Here is a 21203-nt window from a genome sequence, read left to right as displayed (position 1 = left end):
TTGTAAAAAATGAGGAGATCAAATTGTTGGATGTGGGAATCATCTACCCAATATCCAATAGTGTTTGGGTGAGTCCAACCCAAGTAGTTCTAAAGAAATTCGGAATAGCTATCGTATACAATTCTAATAATGAACTCATACCAACACGTGTCACCACAGGTTGGCGTGTTTGCATTGACTATAGAAAATTGAATATGGTCATAAAGAAGAACCATTTCCTTCTACCATTCATTGATCAAGTTTTAAAGAGGGTCGCAGGTCACTCCTTTTATAGCTTCCTTGATGGATATTCCATATATAACCAAATAAAGATAGCCCTAAAAGACCAAGAGAAAACCATGTTCACTTATCCATTTGGCATGTTTGCTCTCAAACGGATGACATTTGGATTATGCAACGCCCCAATAACTTTCCAACGGTGTATGTTAAGTATTTTTTTCAAATATGGTTGGAAAGTTTCTTGAGGTTTTCATGGATGATTTCTCGGTATTTATGAGTAGTTTTGAGGAATGCCTCAACAATTTATCTCTTGTCTTATCTAGGTGTGAAGAGAAGCACCTTGTCTTAAATTGAGAGAAGTGTCATTTCATAGTTCAAAAGGGAATTATTTTAGACCATGTTATCTCCAAAAATGGAATCGAGGTAAATCGCTCAAAACTGGATATTATTGTTAGTCTACCTATTCCCTGAACTATTAGAGATATTAGATCACTTCTAGGGCACACCAGTTTCTATAGAAGATTCATCAAGGGTGCCATTACTAGACCCTTGACTGATCTTCTTCCAAAGGATGTCCCATTTAAGTCGACAGATGCTTGTGTAAGTGCCTTTAATAAAATTAAATCATCCCTTACCACTGCACCTATCATGCGTCCACTAGATTAGACACTTCCTTTTGAACTAATGTGTGATGCAAGTAATTATGCCATAGGGGCTGTTTTGGGCCAAAGGAAAGATAAACGGCCCTATGTTATTCACTATGCAAGTAGAACTCTAAACTCGACCCAAGTGAACTACTCAATAACTGAAAAGGAATTACTTGCTCTAGTTTTTGCTTTAGATAAGTTTAGTCATTTTCATAGACCACTCGGTTTCGAAATATTTACTATCTAAGAAGGATGCAAAGCCGAGACTTTTGAGATAGATCATCCTACTCTAGAAATTTGACTTAGAGATAAAAGATAAGAAATGAATAGAGAACGTAGGGTTGAATATTACATATCAGACCCCAATTATTACCTGATTTTACGTATATGATAATGTTTAACGGAGTATTTTAATTATATTTTTGTTGCAGGATGAAATCAGGAGCGTTGATAGAAAAAGAGTATTACAAGCATGGATTTGACACTTCGAAGTCACCAGAGCAAGGGACGCACTCCAGAGAACTAAGACTGAAGAATTTACATGCTAGGGATCCGAGGAAATCAAGCCGTTCATGTTAAAAAGGCCCGAAAATGATCCAAAATGCAAGATCACATGGTTTCCGCCATCAATGTTAGGCCTATATAAAGACCTTAAAACCCTAGCTCTCTTTTCCATACAAATTTCCTAACCCTAGTGATGAGGGTTGAATATTACATATTAGACCCCAAATATTACCTGATTTTACGTATATGATAATGCTTAATGGAATATTTTAATTATATTTTTGTTGCAGGATGAAATCGGGAGCGTTGATGGAAAAAGAGTATTACAAGCATGGATTTGACACTTCGAAGTCACCAGAGCAAAGGACGCACTCCAGAGAACTAAGACTGAAGAATTTACATGCCAGGGATCAGAGTAAATCAAGCCGTTCACATTAAAAAGGCCCGAAAATGGTCCAGAATGCAAGATCACAAGGTTCCCGCTATCCGATTGGTTCGAAACTCCATACATGGCCTACAGGCCATAAATAAACCATACATATTAAATTTCAACCATTGGATATCTCGAGAAGTGGGCCAACGGACACATCAGCCCATTAATCTCCAATTTTAGGCCCACCTACAATCTGGATATACTTCAAAATTGACCCAGACGATTTAAATAAGATGAGAAACAGGATTAATGGATTGGATTTCTCTACAGCATCACAGTGGTCCTCATATGTACAGCGTGTGTACATAGTGTACACACACCCGACGAGCACCGATCGACTAAGGCGGGTCAGCAGGCGCTGACCCGCTCCTTCCTCTCAAAGACGGCAGTTGCCGTTTCTGGCGCAGCAAGCGTAACGGATGGAAAGTCCGTTTTTACGAATCTGTGGGGCCCACCCATGGCACAAACGTTTAATCTAAACCGTTCATCGTGTAGAAGGATTCGACAACTGCAAAACCACGTTTACATTTTGTACCCATACGTGCACACGTGTTCGGTACAGAGGACACAAACAAGCTGCCCCATGACGTCCAGAATGATTACAGCATGATTGCTACAATGGGCCGCGTCCATGCAAATCCAAAATGATCCATATGCGGTCGAAATTTCATCCTGCATCCAATGGACGGATTGGATTTATCAAAATAACATCGAAGTGGGGCCCATCGAGCATCACAGCGGAAGAACTCCGCATACCCTGTTTTCGCGCGCCCGGACGCTGTCCGACTGTTGCAGCGGTTGTGGCCCATCATACTTGATTAGATGAAAGATCTGATCCGTCCATCATGAAGATAACTCGGAAACGTCCTAAGGGACGATATTTATTAGGAAACTAAGCGAGGAAAGGGGGGGCTGTTTTGCATCTGAACTCGGCTGCGAAAAGGGATCCGCACGCGGCTGTTCCACCGTCCTTCCAGCACCTATAAGAGAAAAAAGGGCTCGTTTGGGAGAGTAGAGAGGAAAGATCCAGAGAAGAGAAAGGGAAGAAGAAGAGAAGAAAGCAAAAGAAAAAACAAGAGCGATTCCAGGGAGCCGGATCATCCAAGTTGTGGAGACTTTTCAGCTTGGAGAAGCAAGAGATAGAGAGGAAGAAAGAAGGGAGAGATTGGAAGGATGTTTTTCTTTTATCATCTATATTTTTCCTTCTTTCCAGTTGATTCCATGAGTAGCTAAATTTCTTAGCTAGGGCTGAGATGAAGCCCCTAACTTGAATAACCCTTGTTATGTGTTGATTTCGTTTTGATTTAATTGATGTGTTTTCTTCTCTAGTGTGCTTAATTGGAAGTTCTGTACTTCTCCATTCTAAGAGCTCAACCAAAGTCTAGTTATGGATGTTGTTTGGAATATTATCTAGGTGCTTGTGTCTGACCATGAACAGGTTCCTATAGAGGAAGAAACAGGAATCTACATCTCTCCATGCCTGACCATGGATGGAAAGATGTGATCCATATGCTTTAAGGAATTATACATTCTGTGTGCCCGACCAAGGACATAGAGTGCGCTTTATTTATTTTGATATCAATCTGAATTAGGGTGAATCAACAGGTAGAACAAGGTTTATGATAATTAGGGGTGGATTCGAAAGTCCTAGTCTTCTCCTTGATTGAATTTTCCTCATTATTCTCGGTTATTTTTCCATTGATTTTTATTTAGTTTATTCAATTACTATCGCAAATATTTGTTGGATTAGTTAAGAAGAGTCTTTAATTTTGAATTGTGACAACCAGTCCTCGTGGGAACGATCTCGTAATACGTACCATATTTACATCTGATTCGTATACTTGCGAGTTTAAAATCATTTAAATCAGGTTGGTTTAAATAAAACATCAAGTTTTGACTGTTTCGGTCCAATTGGATTTAGGATTCTCTCTTATCATAATTCATAGTCTTAGGTTTTTTACTAACTTTAGGTTAAATTTTTTTAGAAACTAACCTATTTCCTGTTTTGTAGGGACCTGACATAAACTACTAATTTGGTAATCTCTTTCCAAATTTTCTATTTTTTTCTAATTTCTATTTTTAGAATTAGGGTTTTATTTTTTTTTAGAAATTTTCTATTTCTAGGCTTTCTTTTTTTTAGAAATTTCCTATTTTCTAAATTTAGATTTTGATTCTTCTTTCAAGTAACTTTCTATTTTCTAGCTTTAGAAATTTTTTTTTTCCTTTTTAGAAACTAACTTAGCTTTTATTTCTAAGATTAGAAACTTTCTTCTTTAGAAATTAACCGTTGCTTAGGATTTTTTTAGCATTATTTTAGGAAATTCAATTTATTTTTGTTATGTCTACAAGAATTGAGGAAGGAAGCTGCTAAATAAGATTGTCTTCATAAGATTGTCTTCAAAAGGAGGAGCTCTCAAATCTTCAGACATTCATCATCTCCTTTTCCGGGTTTTTCATTCCAATTCTCGTTTACATAGCTTTCTCTTGTTTTTAGGAATTCATAACTTTTTCTTTTAGTTTTATTCATCTTAGGTTGCATCTTAGTTTAGTTTTCTTTCTTATATTGATAACATAGTTTATGCTAGGACGTAGATCTCTGAACATAGAACTAGCACCTTTCGATCCTGAAATAGAAAGAACCTTTCGTAGAAGATTTAGAAACATCCTATTTGAAATGGCAGAAGAGAATGGAACTAAAGCTCTTAGAGATTATTCAGCTCTTGTCCAATTCAATGCGCCTTCATGTATAGTGTTGCCTGCCACCACGACAACACACTTTGAACTTAAACCCGGGGTCATACAATTGTTGCCCTCCTTTTATGGTTCAAATAAGGAGGATCCATATCATCATGTGAAAGAATTCTTAGACATTTGCTCCACCTTTAAGTTCCAAAACTTTTCAGATGATTCGATCCGTTTGCGCCTTTTTCCTTTTTCTTTGAAGGATAAGGCGAAAGCATGGTTGAATTCTCTAGGAGTTGGGTCTATCACTACATGGGACCAACTGTCTAAGAAGTTCTTAAACAAGTTCTTCCCGGTTCACAAAACTAATGCTCTCCGTAGAGAAATTACGAATTTCACACAAAAAGAGGGTGAGCACTTTCATGAATGTTGGGAAAGATGGAAGGATTTACTTCTTAAATGTCCACACCATGGTTTTGAAAAGTGGCAACAGGTTCAATACTTCTATGATGGTCTGACACCCCAAAACCGTCGCATGGTTGACGCCACCAGTGGAGGGTCATTCATGACCAAAAGTGATGTCGAAGCTTGGAATTTCTTTGAAACCTTGTGTGAAAACTCCCAGCAATGGGACTATTCAAATAGAGGTGAAAGAAGTCCTCAACCACTGAAGAAAGGGGGTATATATGAGGTAGGAGTCACGCCAGATCTTTATGCCAAAATTGATAGCCTGACAAAGAAGGTGGATGCTTTAATGTTAAACAATGGACCTCCACAAACAACTCAAGTCGAGTCATGTGCCATATGTTCTAGTCTCGCTCATCCTACGCAGTCTTGTCCATCTAGTTCAGCATTTCCAGAATTTCTCTCTGAACAAGTACATGCTATGAACACCTTTCGGAGAACTGAGAATGATCCTTACTCAAACACCTACAATCCAGGGTGGGCTAGGCATCCAAATTTTTCTTGGGCAAAAGGACCACAACAAGGAGGACCATCTGGAAATCCTCCTATGCAACCTTACTCCCAAGTTGGCAGTCAACAACCTCAGCAGTTCTCACAGTATCAACAAGTACCTCCACAATCTAGGAAACCATCTCTTGAGGATACACTCAATCTTTTTATGCAGAGTTCACTTCAATTTCAAAAAGATACCCAACATACTTTACTAGCTAACCAGCAGAGTTTACATGCAAATGCGCAATCCATTGCTAAGCTGGAAGTACAGTTGGGTCAACTTGCTGCCACATTGAGTGAGAGAGAGAAGGGCAAGTTCCCTAGTCAACCTGTGGTAAATCCAAAAGGACAGTATGAGATTGGCTCTAATTCAAACCAAGAACAATATCATGAGCAAGCCAAATCAATCATTACCCTTAGGTCCGGTAAACAGATCGAGAACAAAGTAGAGATGCCTAGGGAAGAATCAAAGTCCAATGCGGAAGATCAAAATGAAATGGAGAGACATACTAGCGCATCCAAAGTCCAACAACACTCTGACTCTCCAGGAACCACTCATGTGCCATCTTATGTGCCTAAAGCACCTTTTCCTCAACGTCTGGCACCGGTTAAGAAAGGAAACAACTTTAATGAGATATTGGACATGTTTAAGCAAGTCCAAATCAACATTCCGTTGCTTGATGCTATCAAGCAAGTCCCTGCTTACGCTAAGTTTCTTAAAGATTTATGCACTCAAAAGCGTAAGATGAATGTTCATAAGAAGGTCTTCCTTGCAGAGCAACTCAGCTCCATGATTCAACACAACACTCCTCCTAAATTTAGGGATCCAGGAGCTCCTACCATTTCTTGTGTCATAGTAGAGCATAAGGTTCAGAAAGCGTTGCTTGATTTAGGGGTCAGTGTTAATTTGTTACCATATTCGGTCTATGAGCAGTTAGGACTTGGTGAGCTGAAACCAACTAAAATAACACTCCAACTAGCTGATAGATCTGTCAAGGTGCCCCGTGGTGTTGTTGAGAATGTGTTAATCTAGGTTGACAAGTTTTATTTTCCAGTGGATTTCATCGTTTTAGATACTCAGCCTGTCAAGAATCCTACAAGTCAAATCCCGGTTATCTTAGGACGTCCATTCTTGGCCACATCCAATGCAATCATAAATTGCAGGAACGGAGTTATGAAGCTATCTTTTGGTAACATGAAGATTAAACTCAATGTTTTCAATACTGGACAACAAATGTCAGACTCGGATGATATATTTGAAGTGAACATGATTGAGAGTCTAGTGCATGACTCTTTTCTTGAATCTTCCGAAGACGCTCTTGAGACTTGTTTAGCACATTTTGGCATAGATTTTAACATAGAAAGTTCCATCTAAGAAGTCAATGCATTGCTTGACTCTAATCCAGAAATGAATACAACAAAATGGAAAGTAAAAGTGGAACCTCTTCCACCTTCTGAGTCTAAACCGGTCCCGTCTATTGAGAAACTACCCAAAGTCGACCTTAAACAATTACCTGAAACTCTCAAGTATGCATTTTTAGGACCTTCTGAAACCCTGCCTGTCATCATAGTTGCTAACCTTGATAAAGAACAGGAGGGTAAGTTGCTTAATGTTCTTAGAGAACATAAGGCGGCTATTGGGTGGACAATGGCAGACATAAAGGGAAAAAGCCCCACGGTGTGTATGCATCGTATTCATCTTGAAGAAAATGCAAAAACATCGTGAGAAATGCAAAGGAGGCTTAACCCTAACATGAAAGAGGTCGTTCGGGCTAAGGTGCTAAACTTGTTAGATGTTGGTATCATTTATCCCATTTCGGATATCACATAGGTCAGCCCAGTTCAAGTTGTTCCCAAATAGTCTAGGATTACGGTGAAAAAGAATGAGGATAATGAGTTAGTGCCAACTCACATGACTATGGGTTGGCGAGTTTGTATTGATTACCGTAAAATGAACCTGGTCACAAGGAAGGATCACTTTCCTCTTCCTTTCATAGATTAGATGCTTGAGAGATTGGCAGAGCACAGCTATTATTGTTTCCTGGATGGTTATTCCGAGTATAATCAGATTCTCATTGCTCCCGAGGAACAAGAGAAAACCACATTTACATGTCCTTTTGGTACATATGCCTATCGGCGTATGCCATTTGGGTTGTGTAATGCGCCTGCGACCTTCCAACGATGCATGATGAGTATTTTTTCAGACATGGTTGAGCGTTTCCTTGAGATTTTCATGGATGATTTTTCAATTTTTGGCTCTTCATTTGATGAATGTTTATACCATCTATCTCTTGTCTTGGAAAGATGTGAAAAAATGAACCTGGTATTGAATTGGGAAAAGTGCCATTTTATGGTTCAAAAAGGGATTGTACTCGGGCATGTTATTTCAAGTAAAGGCATTGAAGTTGATAAAGCCAAGATTGATTTAATTTCTAGTCTTCCTCCACCCAGAACGGTTAAGGAGATTAGATCATTCTTAGGGCATGCGGGATTCTACAGGAGATTCATTAAGGATTTTAGCAAAATTTCTCGACCCTTATGCAATTTACTAGCTAAAGATGTTGCTTTTGTCCTTAATGATGAGTGTCGGCAAGCTTTTGATAAGTTGAAGCATTTACTGACTTCTGCTCCAATCATCCAACCACCTGATTGGAGTTTACCTTTTGAGCTTATGTGTGATGCTTCTGATTATGCTGTTGGAGCCGTCCTAGGACAAAGATTGAACAAAATGCCTCATGTCATTTATTATGCTAGTAGGACTCTAAATGATGCACAGCTCAACTACTCTACCACTGAAAAAGAATTGTTGGCGGTGGTATTTGCTCTAGACAAATTCAGGTCGTATCTCATAGGATCAAAGGTTATAGTGTTCTCAGATCATGCAGCATTGAAATATCTTCTTTCTAAAAAGACGCTAAACCTCGATTGATTCGGTGGATTCTCTTGCTACAAGAATTCGATATTGAAATTCGGGATAAAAAGGGTTCCGAAAATGTGGTAGCCGACCATTTGTCTAGACTTGTCTTAGAGTCCACAGTGGATCCTTTGCCAATGAATGAGTCTTTCCCTAATGAACAACTTCTAACTATTTCTCAATTACCTTGGTATGCGGACATTGTAAACTATCTTGTTACAGGTCAACTTCCTTCTCATTGGACTAAACAAGATAAATCCAAATTTCTTGCTGAGGTTAAACATTTCTTTTGGGACGACCCATACTTATTCAAAATTTGTCCTGATCAGATTATTAGGAGATGTGTGCCTGAGAGTGAGTTTCATAGTATAATCTCCTTTTGTCATGATCATGCATGTGGTGGTCATTTTGGTTCAAAGAAAACAGCTGCGAAAGTCTTACAAAGTAGATTTTATTGGCCTACACTATTTCGAGACACCCATGCCTTTTGCTCAACATGTGATAGATGCCAACGTACGGGTAATATTTCCCACAGGAACATGATGCCACTTACCAATATTCTCATTGTTGAAATATTTGATGTTTGGGGTATTGACTTCATGGGCCCATTTCCCCCGTCATTCGGTTATGTGTATATCCTTGTGGCCGTCGACTATGTCTCTAAGTGGATTGAAGCAGTGCCATGTAAAACGAATGATCACAGAGTTGTGGTCCGTTTCTTAAAAGAAAATATCTTTTCTCGTTTTGGCACTCCTCGAGCAATTATAAGTGATGGGGGTACTCATTTTTGCAACAAACCGTTTGAATCTTTAATGAAAAAATATTCCATCACTCATAAAGTTGCAACGCCATATCATCCACAAACAAGTGGTCAAGTTGAGGTGTCAAATCGGGAGATTAAACAAATTTTAGAGAAAACGGTTCGCCCCGATCGTAAGGATTGGTCGCAACGGTTGAATGATGCTCTTTGGGCATATCGTACGGCTTTCAAAACCCCGATTGGAATGTCTCCGTACAGGCTTGTCTTTGGGAAAGCCTGTCACTTACCTGTGGAATTAGAACATCATGCTTATTGGGCCATCAAAACTTTTAATTTTGATTTAAACAAGGCTGGATCACACCGTAAACTTCAACTCAATGAGTTAGAGGAAATTCGAAATGAGGCATATGAGAATGCAAAAATTTATAAAGAGCAGACAAAAATCTTCCATGATAAATCAATTCTTCGCAAGACATTTGAACCGAACCAGAAAGTATTATTGTACAATTCCAGGCTACGCCTCTTTCCTGGAAAACTACGTTCGCGATGGTATGGTCCTTATCGAGTAGTAAAAGTATTTCCTCATGGAGCAGTTGAGATTCAAAATTTAACAGACGGGAATATCTTCAAAGTAAATGGTCAACGGCTGAAACCATATTTAGATGATTTGGTGAACAAAGATGTGGAGGAAATTTATTTGGCGGACCCAAGTTATCAAGATTGATTAGTTCATGGTCCATTCTTGTTTGGCTGAAGACGTTAAACTTAGCGCTCCTGGGAGGCAACCCATCTTCTCATTCCATTTTATTTTCCTAGTCAGTTCAATGTTTGTGGGTACCATTACTGCAAACCCTCACAAGACTACAACTCGTCCACTAGGGGCAACCTAGGGGTTTAAAGGCTTGTTGCATACGCTAAATGCAATCGAGAACACCTGCGAAAGTGGTATAGGTAGGATCTTCTTTTTGCATTTTTATCATTTTACTTTTGTTGATTTCTCTCTTATGCTAACTCGCTCTTACATGGATATTTTTTTAGAAAGCCTCTAGATTCTTTCATACATGTACTATTTGTCCATCACTCCTCTTTTATTTTCATTGTCCCATATGCATTGCATGTTTATTTCCTTTACATTGAGGACAATGTAGATTTTAGGTTGGGGGTGGGCGATTAGGTTACCTCATCAGTATTTTCTTGGTCTTGAGCACAAATTGTGAAAATTTTTAAATTTTTCTGGAATTTCTTGTGCATTTGAAGTGATTTTGAAGGATAAGGGTGATTTTAACATTGCAAGGTACAGAATGTCGGTAATTTATAACTCTTGGATTCAGCCATCCGTTAGATTTCACAGTTAAGTTTAAATTGTTAACCCATGATTAGAACTTTTAAACATTGATTGAGTCATGATGTCATATATCACATCTCGGTTGCACATTAAGGTTCTGTTTCAACATTAAATGATTAACTTGGTAATCACTAAGTATGAAAGGAACCAGCTTGAAATTTTTAGCATCGGTCTATAACTAAGAATTGAGAGAAAGCGTAAGTCATATAATCTTCATCATAGGTTTGCTCCCTATAGATGAAGATTCGATTCCCCATGGTTGACATGAGAAAAGGGTTAGGTGTACAATCTTTACCATAGGTTTGCTCCCTATAGGTGAGAATTTAATTCCCTTCCTTGGCGTTATTGTTCATAAAAAAATCAAAGGCTGATAGAATGAAAAGTTAACCTATCAGGCAAGTGTTGGTTTCAGTTGTCATGCATTCCATTGTTAATTACTAATGATATCATGAAATTGACAATTGGATCTCTTAATGATAGTAAGCCGAGATTACACTATACACTCATGGAACTCAATGTTTAGAATATTCTAATTAATGGATTAATATTTTGAAATTGATTATGAAGTTTATCGTGAGCTTGATTCCAGAAAGAAAAAAATTTTGTACACCATTCATGAATCTTAGAATTCTTACATCTCGACTATTTGTTCACAAGTCACTCGGGTTTACAGGAATTGTCTTTTATTTCTAAAATTATTTTTCGCATGTTTTGCTCGGGACTAGCAAAATGCTGGTTGGGGGTTGTGATGAGGGTCGAATATTACATATCAGACCCCAATTATTACCTGATTTTACGTATATGATAATGTTTAACGGAGTATTTTAATTATATTTTTGTTGCAGGATGAAATCAGGAGCGTTGATGGAAAAAGAGTATTACAAGCATGGATTTGACACTCCGAAGTCACCAGAGCAAGGGACGCACTCCAGAGAACTAAGACTGAAGAATTTACATGCCAGGGATCCGAGGAAATCAAGCCGTTCACGTTAAAAAGGCCCGAAAATGGTCCAAAATGCAAGATCACATGGTTTCCGCCATCCGATTGACTCAAAACTTCATACATGGCCTGGAGGCCATAAATAAACCGTACATATTAAATTTCAACCATTGGATATCTCGAGAAGTGGGCCAATGGACAGATCAGCCCATTAATCTCCAATTTTAGGCCCACCTACAATCTGGATATACTTCAAAATTGACCCAGACGGTTTAAATAAGATGAGAAACAGGATTAATGGATTGGATTTCTCTACAGCATCACAGTGGTCCTCATATGTACAGCGTGTGTACATAGTGTACACACACCCGACGAGCACCGATCGACTAAGGCGGGTCAGCAGGCGCTGACCCGCTCCTTCCTCTCAAAGACGGCAGTTGCCGTTTCTGGCGCAGCAAGCGTAACGGATGGAAAGTCCGTTTTTACGAATCTGTGGGGCCCACCCATGGCACAAACGTTTAATCTAAACCGTTCATCGTGTAGAAGGATTCGACAACTGCAAAACCACGTTTACATTTTGTACCCATACGTGCACACGTGTGCGTCACAGAAGTCACAAGCGGACTACCCTGCAAAATCCAGAATGATTACAGCATGATTTCTACAATGGACCGCGTCCACGCAAATCCAAAACCATCCATATGCGGTTGAAAATTCGTCCTGCATCCAATGGACGGATTGGATTTATCAAAATAACAACGAAGTGGGTCCCACCATCAGAACAGCGTGAGAAAATTTGCAAGGCCCCTGTTTTCGCTCGCCCGGACGCTGTCCGACTTTTCCGGGCGGTTGTGGCCCACCATACTTGATTAGATGAAAGATCTGATCAGTCCATCATGTAGAGAACTCAGAAACGTCCTAAGGGACGGTATTTATTAGGAAACTGAGAGAGGAAAGGGGGGGCTGTTTTGCATCTGAACTCGGCAGCGAAAGGGAGTCCGTACGCGGCTGTTGCTGCGACAGCTTTTCCACCGTCCTTCCAGCACCTATAAGAGAAAAAAGGGCTCGTTTGGGAGAAGAGAGAGGAAAGATCCAGAGAAGAGAAAGGGAAGAAGAAGAGAAGAAAGCAAAAGAAAAAAAAAAGGAGGGAATTCAAGAGCCGGATCATCTAAGTTTTGGAGATTTTTCAGCTTGGAGAAGCAAGAGATAGAGAGGAAGAAAGAAAACTTAGATTGGAAGGATGTTTTTCTTTTATCATCTATATTTTTCCTTCTTTCCAGTTGATTCCATGAGTAGCTAAATTTCTTAGCTAGGGCTGAGATGAAGCCCCTAACTTGAATAACCCTTGTTATGTGTTGATTTCGTTTTGATTTAATTGATGTGTTTTCTTCTCTAGTGTGCTTAATTGGAAGTTCTGTACTTCTCCATTCTAAGAGCTCAACCAAAGTCTAGTTATGGATGTTGTTTGGAATATTATTCTAGGTGCTTGTGTCTGACCATGAACAGGTTCCTATAGAGGAAGAAACAGGAATCTACATCTCTCCATGCCTGACCATGGATGGAAAGATGTGATCCATATGCTTTAAGGAATTATACATTCTATGTGCCCGACCAAGGACATAGAGTGCGCTTTATTTATTTTGATATCAATCTGAATTAGGGTGAATCAACAGGTAGAACAAGGTTTATGATAATTAGGGGTGGATTCGAAAGTCCTAGTCTTCTCCTTGATTGAATTTTCATCATTATTCTCGGTTATTTTTCCATTGATTTTTATTTAGTTTACTCAATTACTATCGCAAATATTTGTTGGATTAGTTAAGAAGAGTCTTTAATTTTGAATTGTGACAACCAGTCCTCGTGGGAACGATCTAGTAATACGTACCATATTTACATCTGATTCGTATCATCCTACTCTAGGAATTTGACTTAGAGATAAAAGATAAGAAAGGAATAGAGAACGTAGTGGCCGATCACCTTTCCAGATTGGTGTTAGATGATTCTATTGAGGAGATGCGTATCCAGGATACTTTCCCTGATGAACAATTATTTGTGATCTTCAAAGTGCCTTGTTATACAAATATAGTGAACTACCTTGTAACGAGAAAAATATCATATCATTGGAATTCACAAGATAGGACATTTTTTATTGTGAACTATAGTGAACTATCCCTAAATTTTTTATTGTTGGGGTATTGATTTTATGGGCCCATTTCCATCTTTTTTTAGATTTCTTTATATATTGGTTGGTTTATACTATGTTTCCAAATGGATTGAAGTAGTTCCAAGTAGGATCAATGACAACAAAGTGGTCATACAATTCCTCAAGGAAAATATTTTTTCTAGATTTGGAACTCTGAAGACCATCATTAGTAATGGCAGGTCTCACTTTTGTAATAGGACATTTGAGGCTTTGATGAAGAAATATGGCATCAAGCATAAAGTGAGCATATCATACCACCCACAAACGAATGGGTAAGCTGAGATTTCTAATTGAAAAATCAAACACATTTTGGAAAAGAAAAACTATAAGGCCAGATAGGAAGGATTGGTCCCTCAGACTATCCGATGCTTTATGGGCTTATAAGACTCCGATTGGAATGTCCCCATATAGATTGGTGTATGGGAAGGCTTGTCATTTACCTGTGGAATTAGAACATAGAGCATACTGGGCAATAAAGAAGTTAAACTTTGATATGGACTAAGCAAGTGGACAAAGGAAAATAGACTTAAATGAATTAGAGGAGCTGAGGAGAGACTCCTATAAAAATTCTAAAATCTACAATGAGAGGACCTAAGCTTTTCATGACAAAAACATCCTGAGGAAGAATTTTGAACCTCGGCAAAAAGTCCTATTGTATAATTCTCATCTCCATTTCTTCCTAGATAAGTTAAGATCAAGATGGCAGGCCCCTTCATTATGAAGAATGTTTATACTCATTGGGCTGTTGAAATTGAGAATCCACATAATGGCAATGTGTACAAGGTTAATGGTCAAAGATTGAAGCCTTATATGGAAAACTTTCATTTGGGAGAGGAGTCTGTCCCTCTTCATGAGCCAGAATATTCGGATTGATGCTCCTAGTCTAATGGAGCATTTTTGTAAGATTTGTATAATATTCAAATTTTTTTAGTGTCACCTAGCAGGTGAGTTCTTCATGGCAGGTACTATCCATCCTTGCTTTGATTTTTATTGTTCTCATATTTTCTGCATTACATGTATTATTACATTAGGGACAATGTAGATTTTAGGTTGGAGGTGTGGATAGCCATTCATCTGAGTTTATATTTTAGGACTAGTAGAGTTTACATTTTTTTAATTTATGAGAAATTTTTCAAAATACAATTTTTTATATACAAGAATGTGAACATGATATTATGCGAATTCTAAAGGCAAAGTTAATACTTATTCTAGGTTGATAGTAGTCAGAATTTTGATAATTGAAAATTATAGACTTGAGTTCGATTATCTAATCACTAGTTTAGAGTGAGTTGTAATTTGATGTACTGAATTCACAATACACCCTAGCTAACTAAGTGAGGAATATGATATGTGAACTAGAATAACAAATTTTGATTCAAACAAGGTTGAATGAACTAGTACCATTGACATATGCTTAAAACATAGAATATTGAAGAAAAAAAGTGATGGAAAAAGAAAATTTTATTATAGAACATGAATTTAATGACCATAACAATCATGTCAATAATATGAAGTAAAGATACCTAAGTATCCATTGCTGTTATCGTTAAAATTACGATACCTTAGGTTATGAAGCAAACCCAATGAGAATCTTCATCTAATGGTGGTCTATGGATATGATGATAAAATAAGAAATGACATGAAGGAAATGAGATAACTAGAGATTCATATTATTAAGATGATTAAAATGAGTTAGGATAGGGAACATGCATATTTCTCAAAGTTAGATTAGTGTCACCGAGCACCTAAGAATATTGGATCATAACTATTTTAAATTTTTATTAGGTCTCTGAACTCAAGGATGTAATGGATTAAGAAATTGAGACTCTAACTAACTTTAGACTTAGGATAAGTGTTGCTTTGTTTTGGAATTAATATGATGAATGGCGGCATAATTGTATAAATTTCTGAATTTTGAATTATTTTCCATATTTTCAATGTTTGTAGGTAACATTTTTTAAAACCCTCACGAGGCTATAACTCATCCACTAGAGGAAACCTAGGGGTTTAAAGTCTTGTTACATGTGTTAAATGCAATTGAAATTACCTGCGAAAATGGTGTAGTTATAATTTTTATTTTCATTTTATTTTGTTTCTAGAATTAGTTTTTATTCTTATTTTTATTTGAAATTTTTCTTCGCTTATTTTGCTCGAGAATAGAAAAATGCTGGTTAGGGGGTGTGTTGAGACTCAAATATTGTATATTTTTCTCCATTTATATCTTGGTTTTATGAACATGATAATGCTTAATGGTATATTTTATACATGTTTGTGTTGTAAGGTGAGTTTAAGAACTTAGATTGAAAAGAATGTTAAAAGCATGGATTTGATGCTCAAGAATCACCAAGGTAAAGAATGGACATTTGGAGATCATGATTGAAGATTTCAAGACCCCAAGAGTCAAGAAAACCAAGTGAAAAATGAAGGAAGTGCAGAAATTAGTACATAAATTCGTAGGATCTGAGCTTAGATGACATCAAACCAGTCTTCGATAACATCGAAGCCAGTCTTCGATGACATCGAAGGAGTCTTAAATGACATCGAAGAATTATGGGAAAATCAAGTTTGATTGCTAGACAAATTAGATGCAGTCTTCAATAACATCAAAACCAGTTTGATGACATCGAAATCAATCTTAGATGACATTGAAAGCAGTTTGATGTCATCGAAGGGTTTACGCGGAGCCTACGCAAAGTGAGAAATTTTGAAGCAGTTTCTAAATTTTTTAAACCAGTTTGAAGGAGGGAGTTTCAAACTTATAAATAGGGCTTCTCATGGCATTCCTAAGCATCATTTAGAGCATTCAAGGGTAAGATCTAAGGTTTTTAGATCTTTACAAGTTCTTTTTAGATCTTTATTCATTTATTTTCTTACTTTCTTGTTGTTTTTTCATTCTGCAATTTAGTTATATTTTTTTAGTTCCCTCTAGCCCAAGCTAGAAAAAAAAGCACATTGGTTTAATGATTTTTAATTATGATGATTAATTGTTTTAATGATGAGATGAATAATGTATGCATGTTATCAATTATCTAGATTTAGGTTTTTTATCCTTTTTATCCTCATGTGAAATCATAATGTTTTCATCTTGTGAGATCCATATTGATGGATAGGCTTAACTTGGATCAATTAGATTTCTTAGATGGGAGATGTTCTCAGCCTGTTACATTTCTTTGATTCATTATCTCATGGATATTGAATATTTAAAATCACTGGCACTTGAAAATATAAATTAATGGTTTTAATCCATGATTCTCTAATCTTATATATCATTTATTAAAATATTTAAACTATTTTATTTTCCGATTAGGCTGACCATAGTACTCGGATCCTAGTTGTGTTATCAAAGTCATCATCATTTATTGATCATTAACCTATGTGTGGAACTTTGAAGCTTGGGTGTTGTTTTAATTCTGTTAAATTTCATACCTTCAAAATCATTTCATTTGTTTAGTTTCCATTACTTAGTTAATTTTGCATTTGATTTTCTCATTCTCATATATCATTTCCCTATGGGATCGACCCTGTATTCATAGGATATGACTTACGAACCTCTGCACTTGGAGGCAAATAATCAACTACCAAGGCGCATGCACTAAAATTCATGACCAAGAGAATGTCGGCATTTCAAAGCGAGACAGGTAGAAGAGGACAGAACATGTTGATGGAAAATGTGGTTGACCCAGAAAAGAAGAATGACGTTCCTCGAGATAGATGAAGAACAGAAAGAAGAGAAAATACAAACCACTATAGAGGACGCACTGGTGATAAAAGACATAGACTATTTGATTCTCATGAAGGATATGTGTTTGAAAGAAAAGATATTGTTCCCATGATGAATTAATTGCTAATCGCCATAACAATAGAGATGCCCCCGTCCAAGCGTCCTAAAGAGGCTGAGAAAATAAAAGAAAGAAACTATTGTCACTATCATTGCTTGATATGACACCCCATGGAAAACTGTTTCACATTGAAGAACATACTGCAGAGGATGATAAACATAGGTGAAATCGTGGTAGGAAAAGAGAAAGAAAAGAATAGAAAAGTGACTGAACGTACTGTCCGTCTGAGAGACCATGTGTGAGAGTACAGAATCCAGAAAAGGAAAAGTTACAACACAAACACCGCCAAATCTCCAGATGACATGGGTAAAGCGGCAGTGATCACGTTGCGGTCAGGAAAAAGAGTAAGGAGCCCCTTCTGGAAACAAAGAGCGGAAAAAATGTTAAGAGAAACATCTGGAAAACATCCCGACAGTGGAATAGAAGAGAGGAATAAAGTCGAAAAGGTAACATATGATGTAGTGAATCACTTGAAAAGCATCCCTGCTCAATTAAGTGTATACGATGCGCTGTGATTATCAGAAGCTGTCAAGCAAACCTTAATTCAAGCGTTGTTCAATAATAACATCAGAAAAGCACTGCTTGTTGAGATGAAGAGCACAAAGCCAGAAGCGCAAAATGATTGTATGTCTATTGTTACATTCTCTGACAACATTTTGGTTTGCGATGAAGAGCATAATAGACCATTGATGATTGTTGGTCATATTCGCAATAAACAAGTCAAGCGAATAATTTTGGACAATGGATCTGCAGTGAATCTGTTACCGCTAATAGTGCTGAATGAGCTTGGATCTCGCCGCTCTCACTTACGCCCTAGTGGAATGATGATACAGGGCCTTAATCAAGATGGACAACGGGCGCTAGGGAAAATCACGCTGACTCTAGAGATAGGAGAATTGACTACAAACGTTGTATGCAATCTCATCAATGCGGTAACGACATACAATCTCCTCCTGGGAAGACCGTGGATACATCGATATGGTATCATACCATGTACTCTACATCAGTGCTTCAAATACTGTAGGAACGAGACTTAGTATAAAGTGATGGCTGATGCAAGACCATATACAGAGGCAGAATGCTTCTTCGCAGATGCAAGCTACTATGACGAGTTTGCAATCGAGGATAAGAAGAAAGATGATAGAAATAAGCCTATAAAAAACAGCCAGACAGAGGCGATAGAAAATAAAGTTGCGAGAATAGAACTGTCTGGGAAAGTAAATGCAAAAAAAGAAATTATACTTCATGTCGAAACACTTGAGACAACCAGTGCAGCCTCCACTAACATTATTATCGTTTGAACAATTGAAAACTTTGCAGTCGAACTATACAGTGCGATTGCCATACGTTGAAAGAAATAAGCCATTTCTGGCTCTGCCTAAAAGATTTCATGTTAAGTCCAGTTCGAAGAATCTTGAGCCCATTGAGTTTTATGTCCCATCAAAGATAGAGATCGAAGAAAAGGCTGGCAATAAAGTGAGCTACAAAAGATTGACATCTGAAGATTTAGAGAGGTACAATCTTGTCAATAGAAAGATTATGCAGAGTATAGGTTTCAATTATGAAGAACCAACCAGATTGAATTATAGCAAAGGCATACAAATCCCGATTAGAGTGAACAAGGAGAAACGAGAAAAATTTCTCGGATTAGGAGCATCATCTTCTCGAGCGCAAGTAAACATTGAAAAGGAGAGCTTACGATGTCCTAGAAGGGGGTAGGACAATGACAAATAATCAAAACAAGTGCTAAATATGTAAATAAAACAAAGATCTCAATTGCTTAAGTATTGAAACCTTAATTCCAAATAATTCGTAGGACAACCTTCACCTAACGTTTTAGGCAAGACAATCTTATTTCATGAATTTCTTTAAAATCAAAACTTCAAACTTGCAAGAGTAAAATAAAGAATTACAACATTCACCACACAACTGAAATTAAATACATTCAATCCAGCATAAATAAAAATAAGGCATTCACCACATGGTACAAAGAATTATAATGGTTCAGTGCTTTAAAAACAACCACACTTACTCCACTCCCAATATTACTTCCCTCGTAATTTTGGCTTTCACTACAAAAAGATTTTCACAAGGTTACCTTAAAAACCTAATACAATTCCCTGTGATTTCAACAGGCTATCACAATAAAAACCCAAATTGAGATTTTACTATGCTATCTCAAACAAAACCTTAACTGTTATTTTCACAGGAGATCTCAGAAAAACCTAAAAAGAGTTATAGAATGTATACTTCTTCACCGTAGAAGACATATCAGAAACTTATGGCAAAAGGACCTCTTTGTTGAATGCAGATGGATCCATGTTCAGTCAGATAGAAAGGGTCTATGGTTCTATTGATTTTAATTATGTTAAACCCAAAAGCTATTTAATTCAATTCTCTTATATCTCAAAGAGTATAGTTTACTCTCTTAGATTTAAACTTGAAAGATCTGAGATAAAAGGGAATTGAAAAGCTATTTAAAATAGATTATAAATACTGTCCAATAGCTTGCCAATAACTTTAGCTTCTTTCTCTCTTGTAGAAGAATTCTGATAATTAACTTGTGTAATTCGGAATGAGAGAAGAACTTAATTTACAAGAAAAGAAGTTAGAACTTCGGCTAGCCCGAGTCAGGCTTCGACTAGCCTAAGTTCAGCGGATTTAGTTCAACGAATTTCGAATTGCGTGAGATGAGATTTATCCAAAATTCGGCTGGCCCAATGTTAACTTCGACTGGCTGAACAGCACAATTCGGCTAGACGAATTTGACCTTCGGTTGGCCGAATTCTCCTGAATTTCAAAAGTTGAAGTTGCTGGAATTTGACCCGAACTTTCTCGAGCTGGCCGAATTTCAAGCTTGGGCTAGCTGAACCAAAACTCGAACTAGCCAAATTTACAACAAAAGTTGTTATTCGGTTCAGGCCTGAAGTTGGCTTGTTCGAGGAAGCTTAGGCTAGCCGAACCAAAAGTTAGGCTGGTTGAATTCCAAGCAAAATAAGTGGGAAAAAAAACCCATATTTAAACAATTTTGAAAGAACCTAGTCCTAAGGTCGTTCTAGGTTTCATACCACCTGAGATATATCAAATATCCGATTCTTCTTTGGCTTGAACTTAATATCGAACTTCATCTTGGATTTGAGCTCAATCTTTTCTTGAACGTTAGCCAATCTTTGATCTTGATCTTCTCTTGAATATAAACCGATCTTGAGCTTGATCTCCTCTTGAATATAAACTAATCTTGAGCTTGATCTTCTCTTGAACGTAGACCAATCTTGAAGATCTATTATAAAGTGGTTTTGTCTTTACGAAATTTGACAACTTATGCGTGCTCAACATCTTAGCACTTACAAACATGATTGCAGCAAATCCAAGCCAAGAAAAATATTCCAAAGTAGTCAAGCATCCGGAAGTAGCTCCAAAACAGATAGAAGATGGGGGGCAACCGATAGTCGATGCTTTATGGGAAATAAATCTGGGAACAGAAGAAGAGCCGTGAAATAAATTCAAAAATGCCAGTTTGCCCAAACAGGAAACCGACAACGAAATATGTTGTCATGTTATTTATGGATGGATATCCTCGACATATGCAGGGATGTCAGGCTTGGAACCATTAGTGGCGATGCATCGGTTAAACATCTTTAAAGATAAGAAGTTGATTAAACAAGCTCAGAGACGATTTCATCCAGATTTAATCTCTCTAATAAAGGAAGAAGTAAATAAGTTGATCAAAGTCGGTTTCATTAGAGAAGTCAAATATCCT

The 21203-nt window shown here is 37.4% G+C and overlaps 1 non-coding gene across 1 annotated transcript; it reads right to left on the bottom strand.

Annotated features, from left to right (window-relative positions):
• Window positions 1-4855: 4855 nt before the first annotated feature.
• LOC131226548 (small nucleolar RNA R71) lies at window positions 4856-4962 on the bottom strand. The gene has a single exon (XR_009161922.1). It is a non-coding gene; the product is annotated as a small nucleolar RNA R71 (small nucleolar RNA).
• Window positions 4963-21203: the final 16241 nt, after the last annotated feature.

This window comes from Magnolia sinica, chromosome 14, assembly GCF_029962835.1.
Source record: "Magnolia sinica isolate HGM2019 chromosome 14, MsV1, whole genome shotgun sequence".
NCBI lineage: Eukaryota > Viridiplantae > Streptophyta > Magnoliopsida > Magnoliales > Magnoliaceae > Magnolia > Magnolia sinica.
Note: the sequence above shows the minus strand (reverse complement) of the source record. Positions and strands in the feature narration are given on the sequence as shown.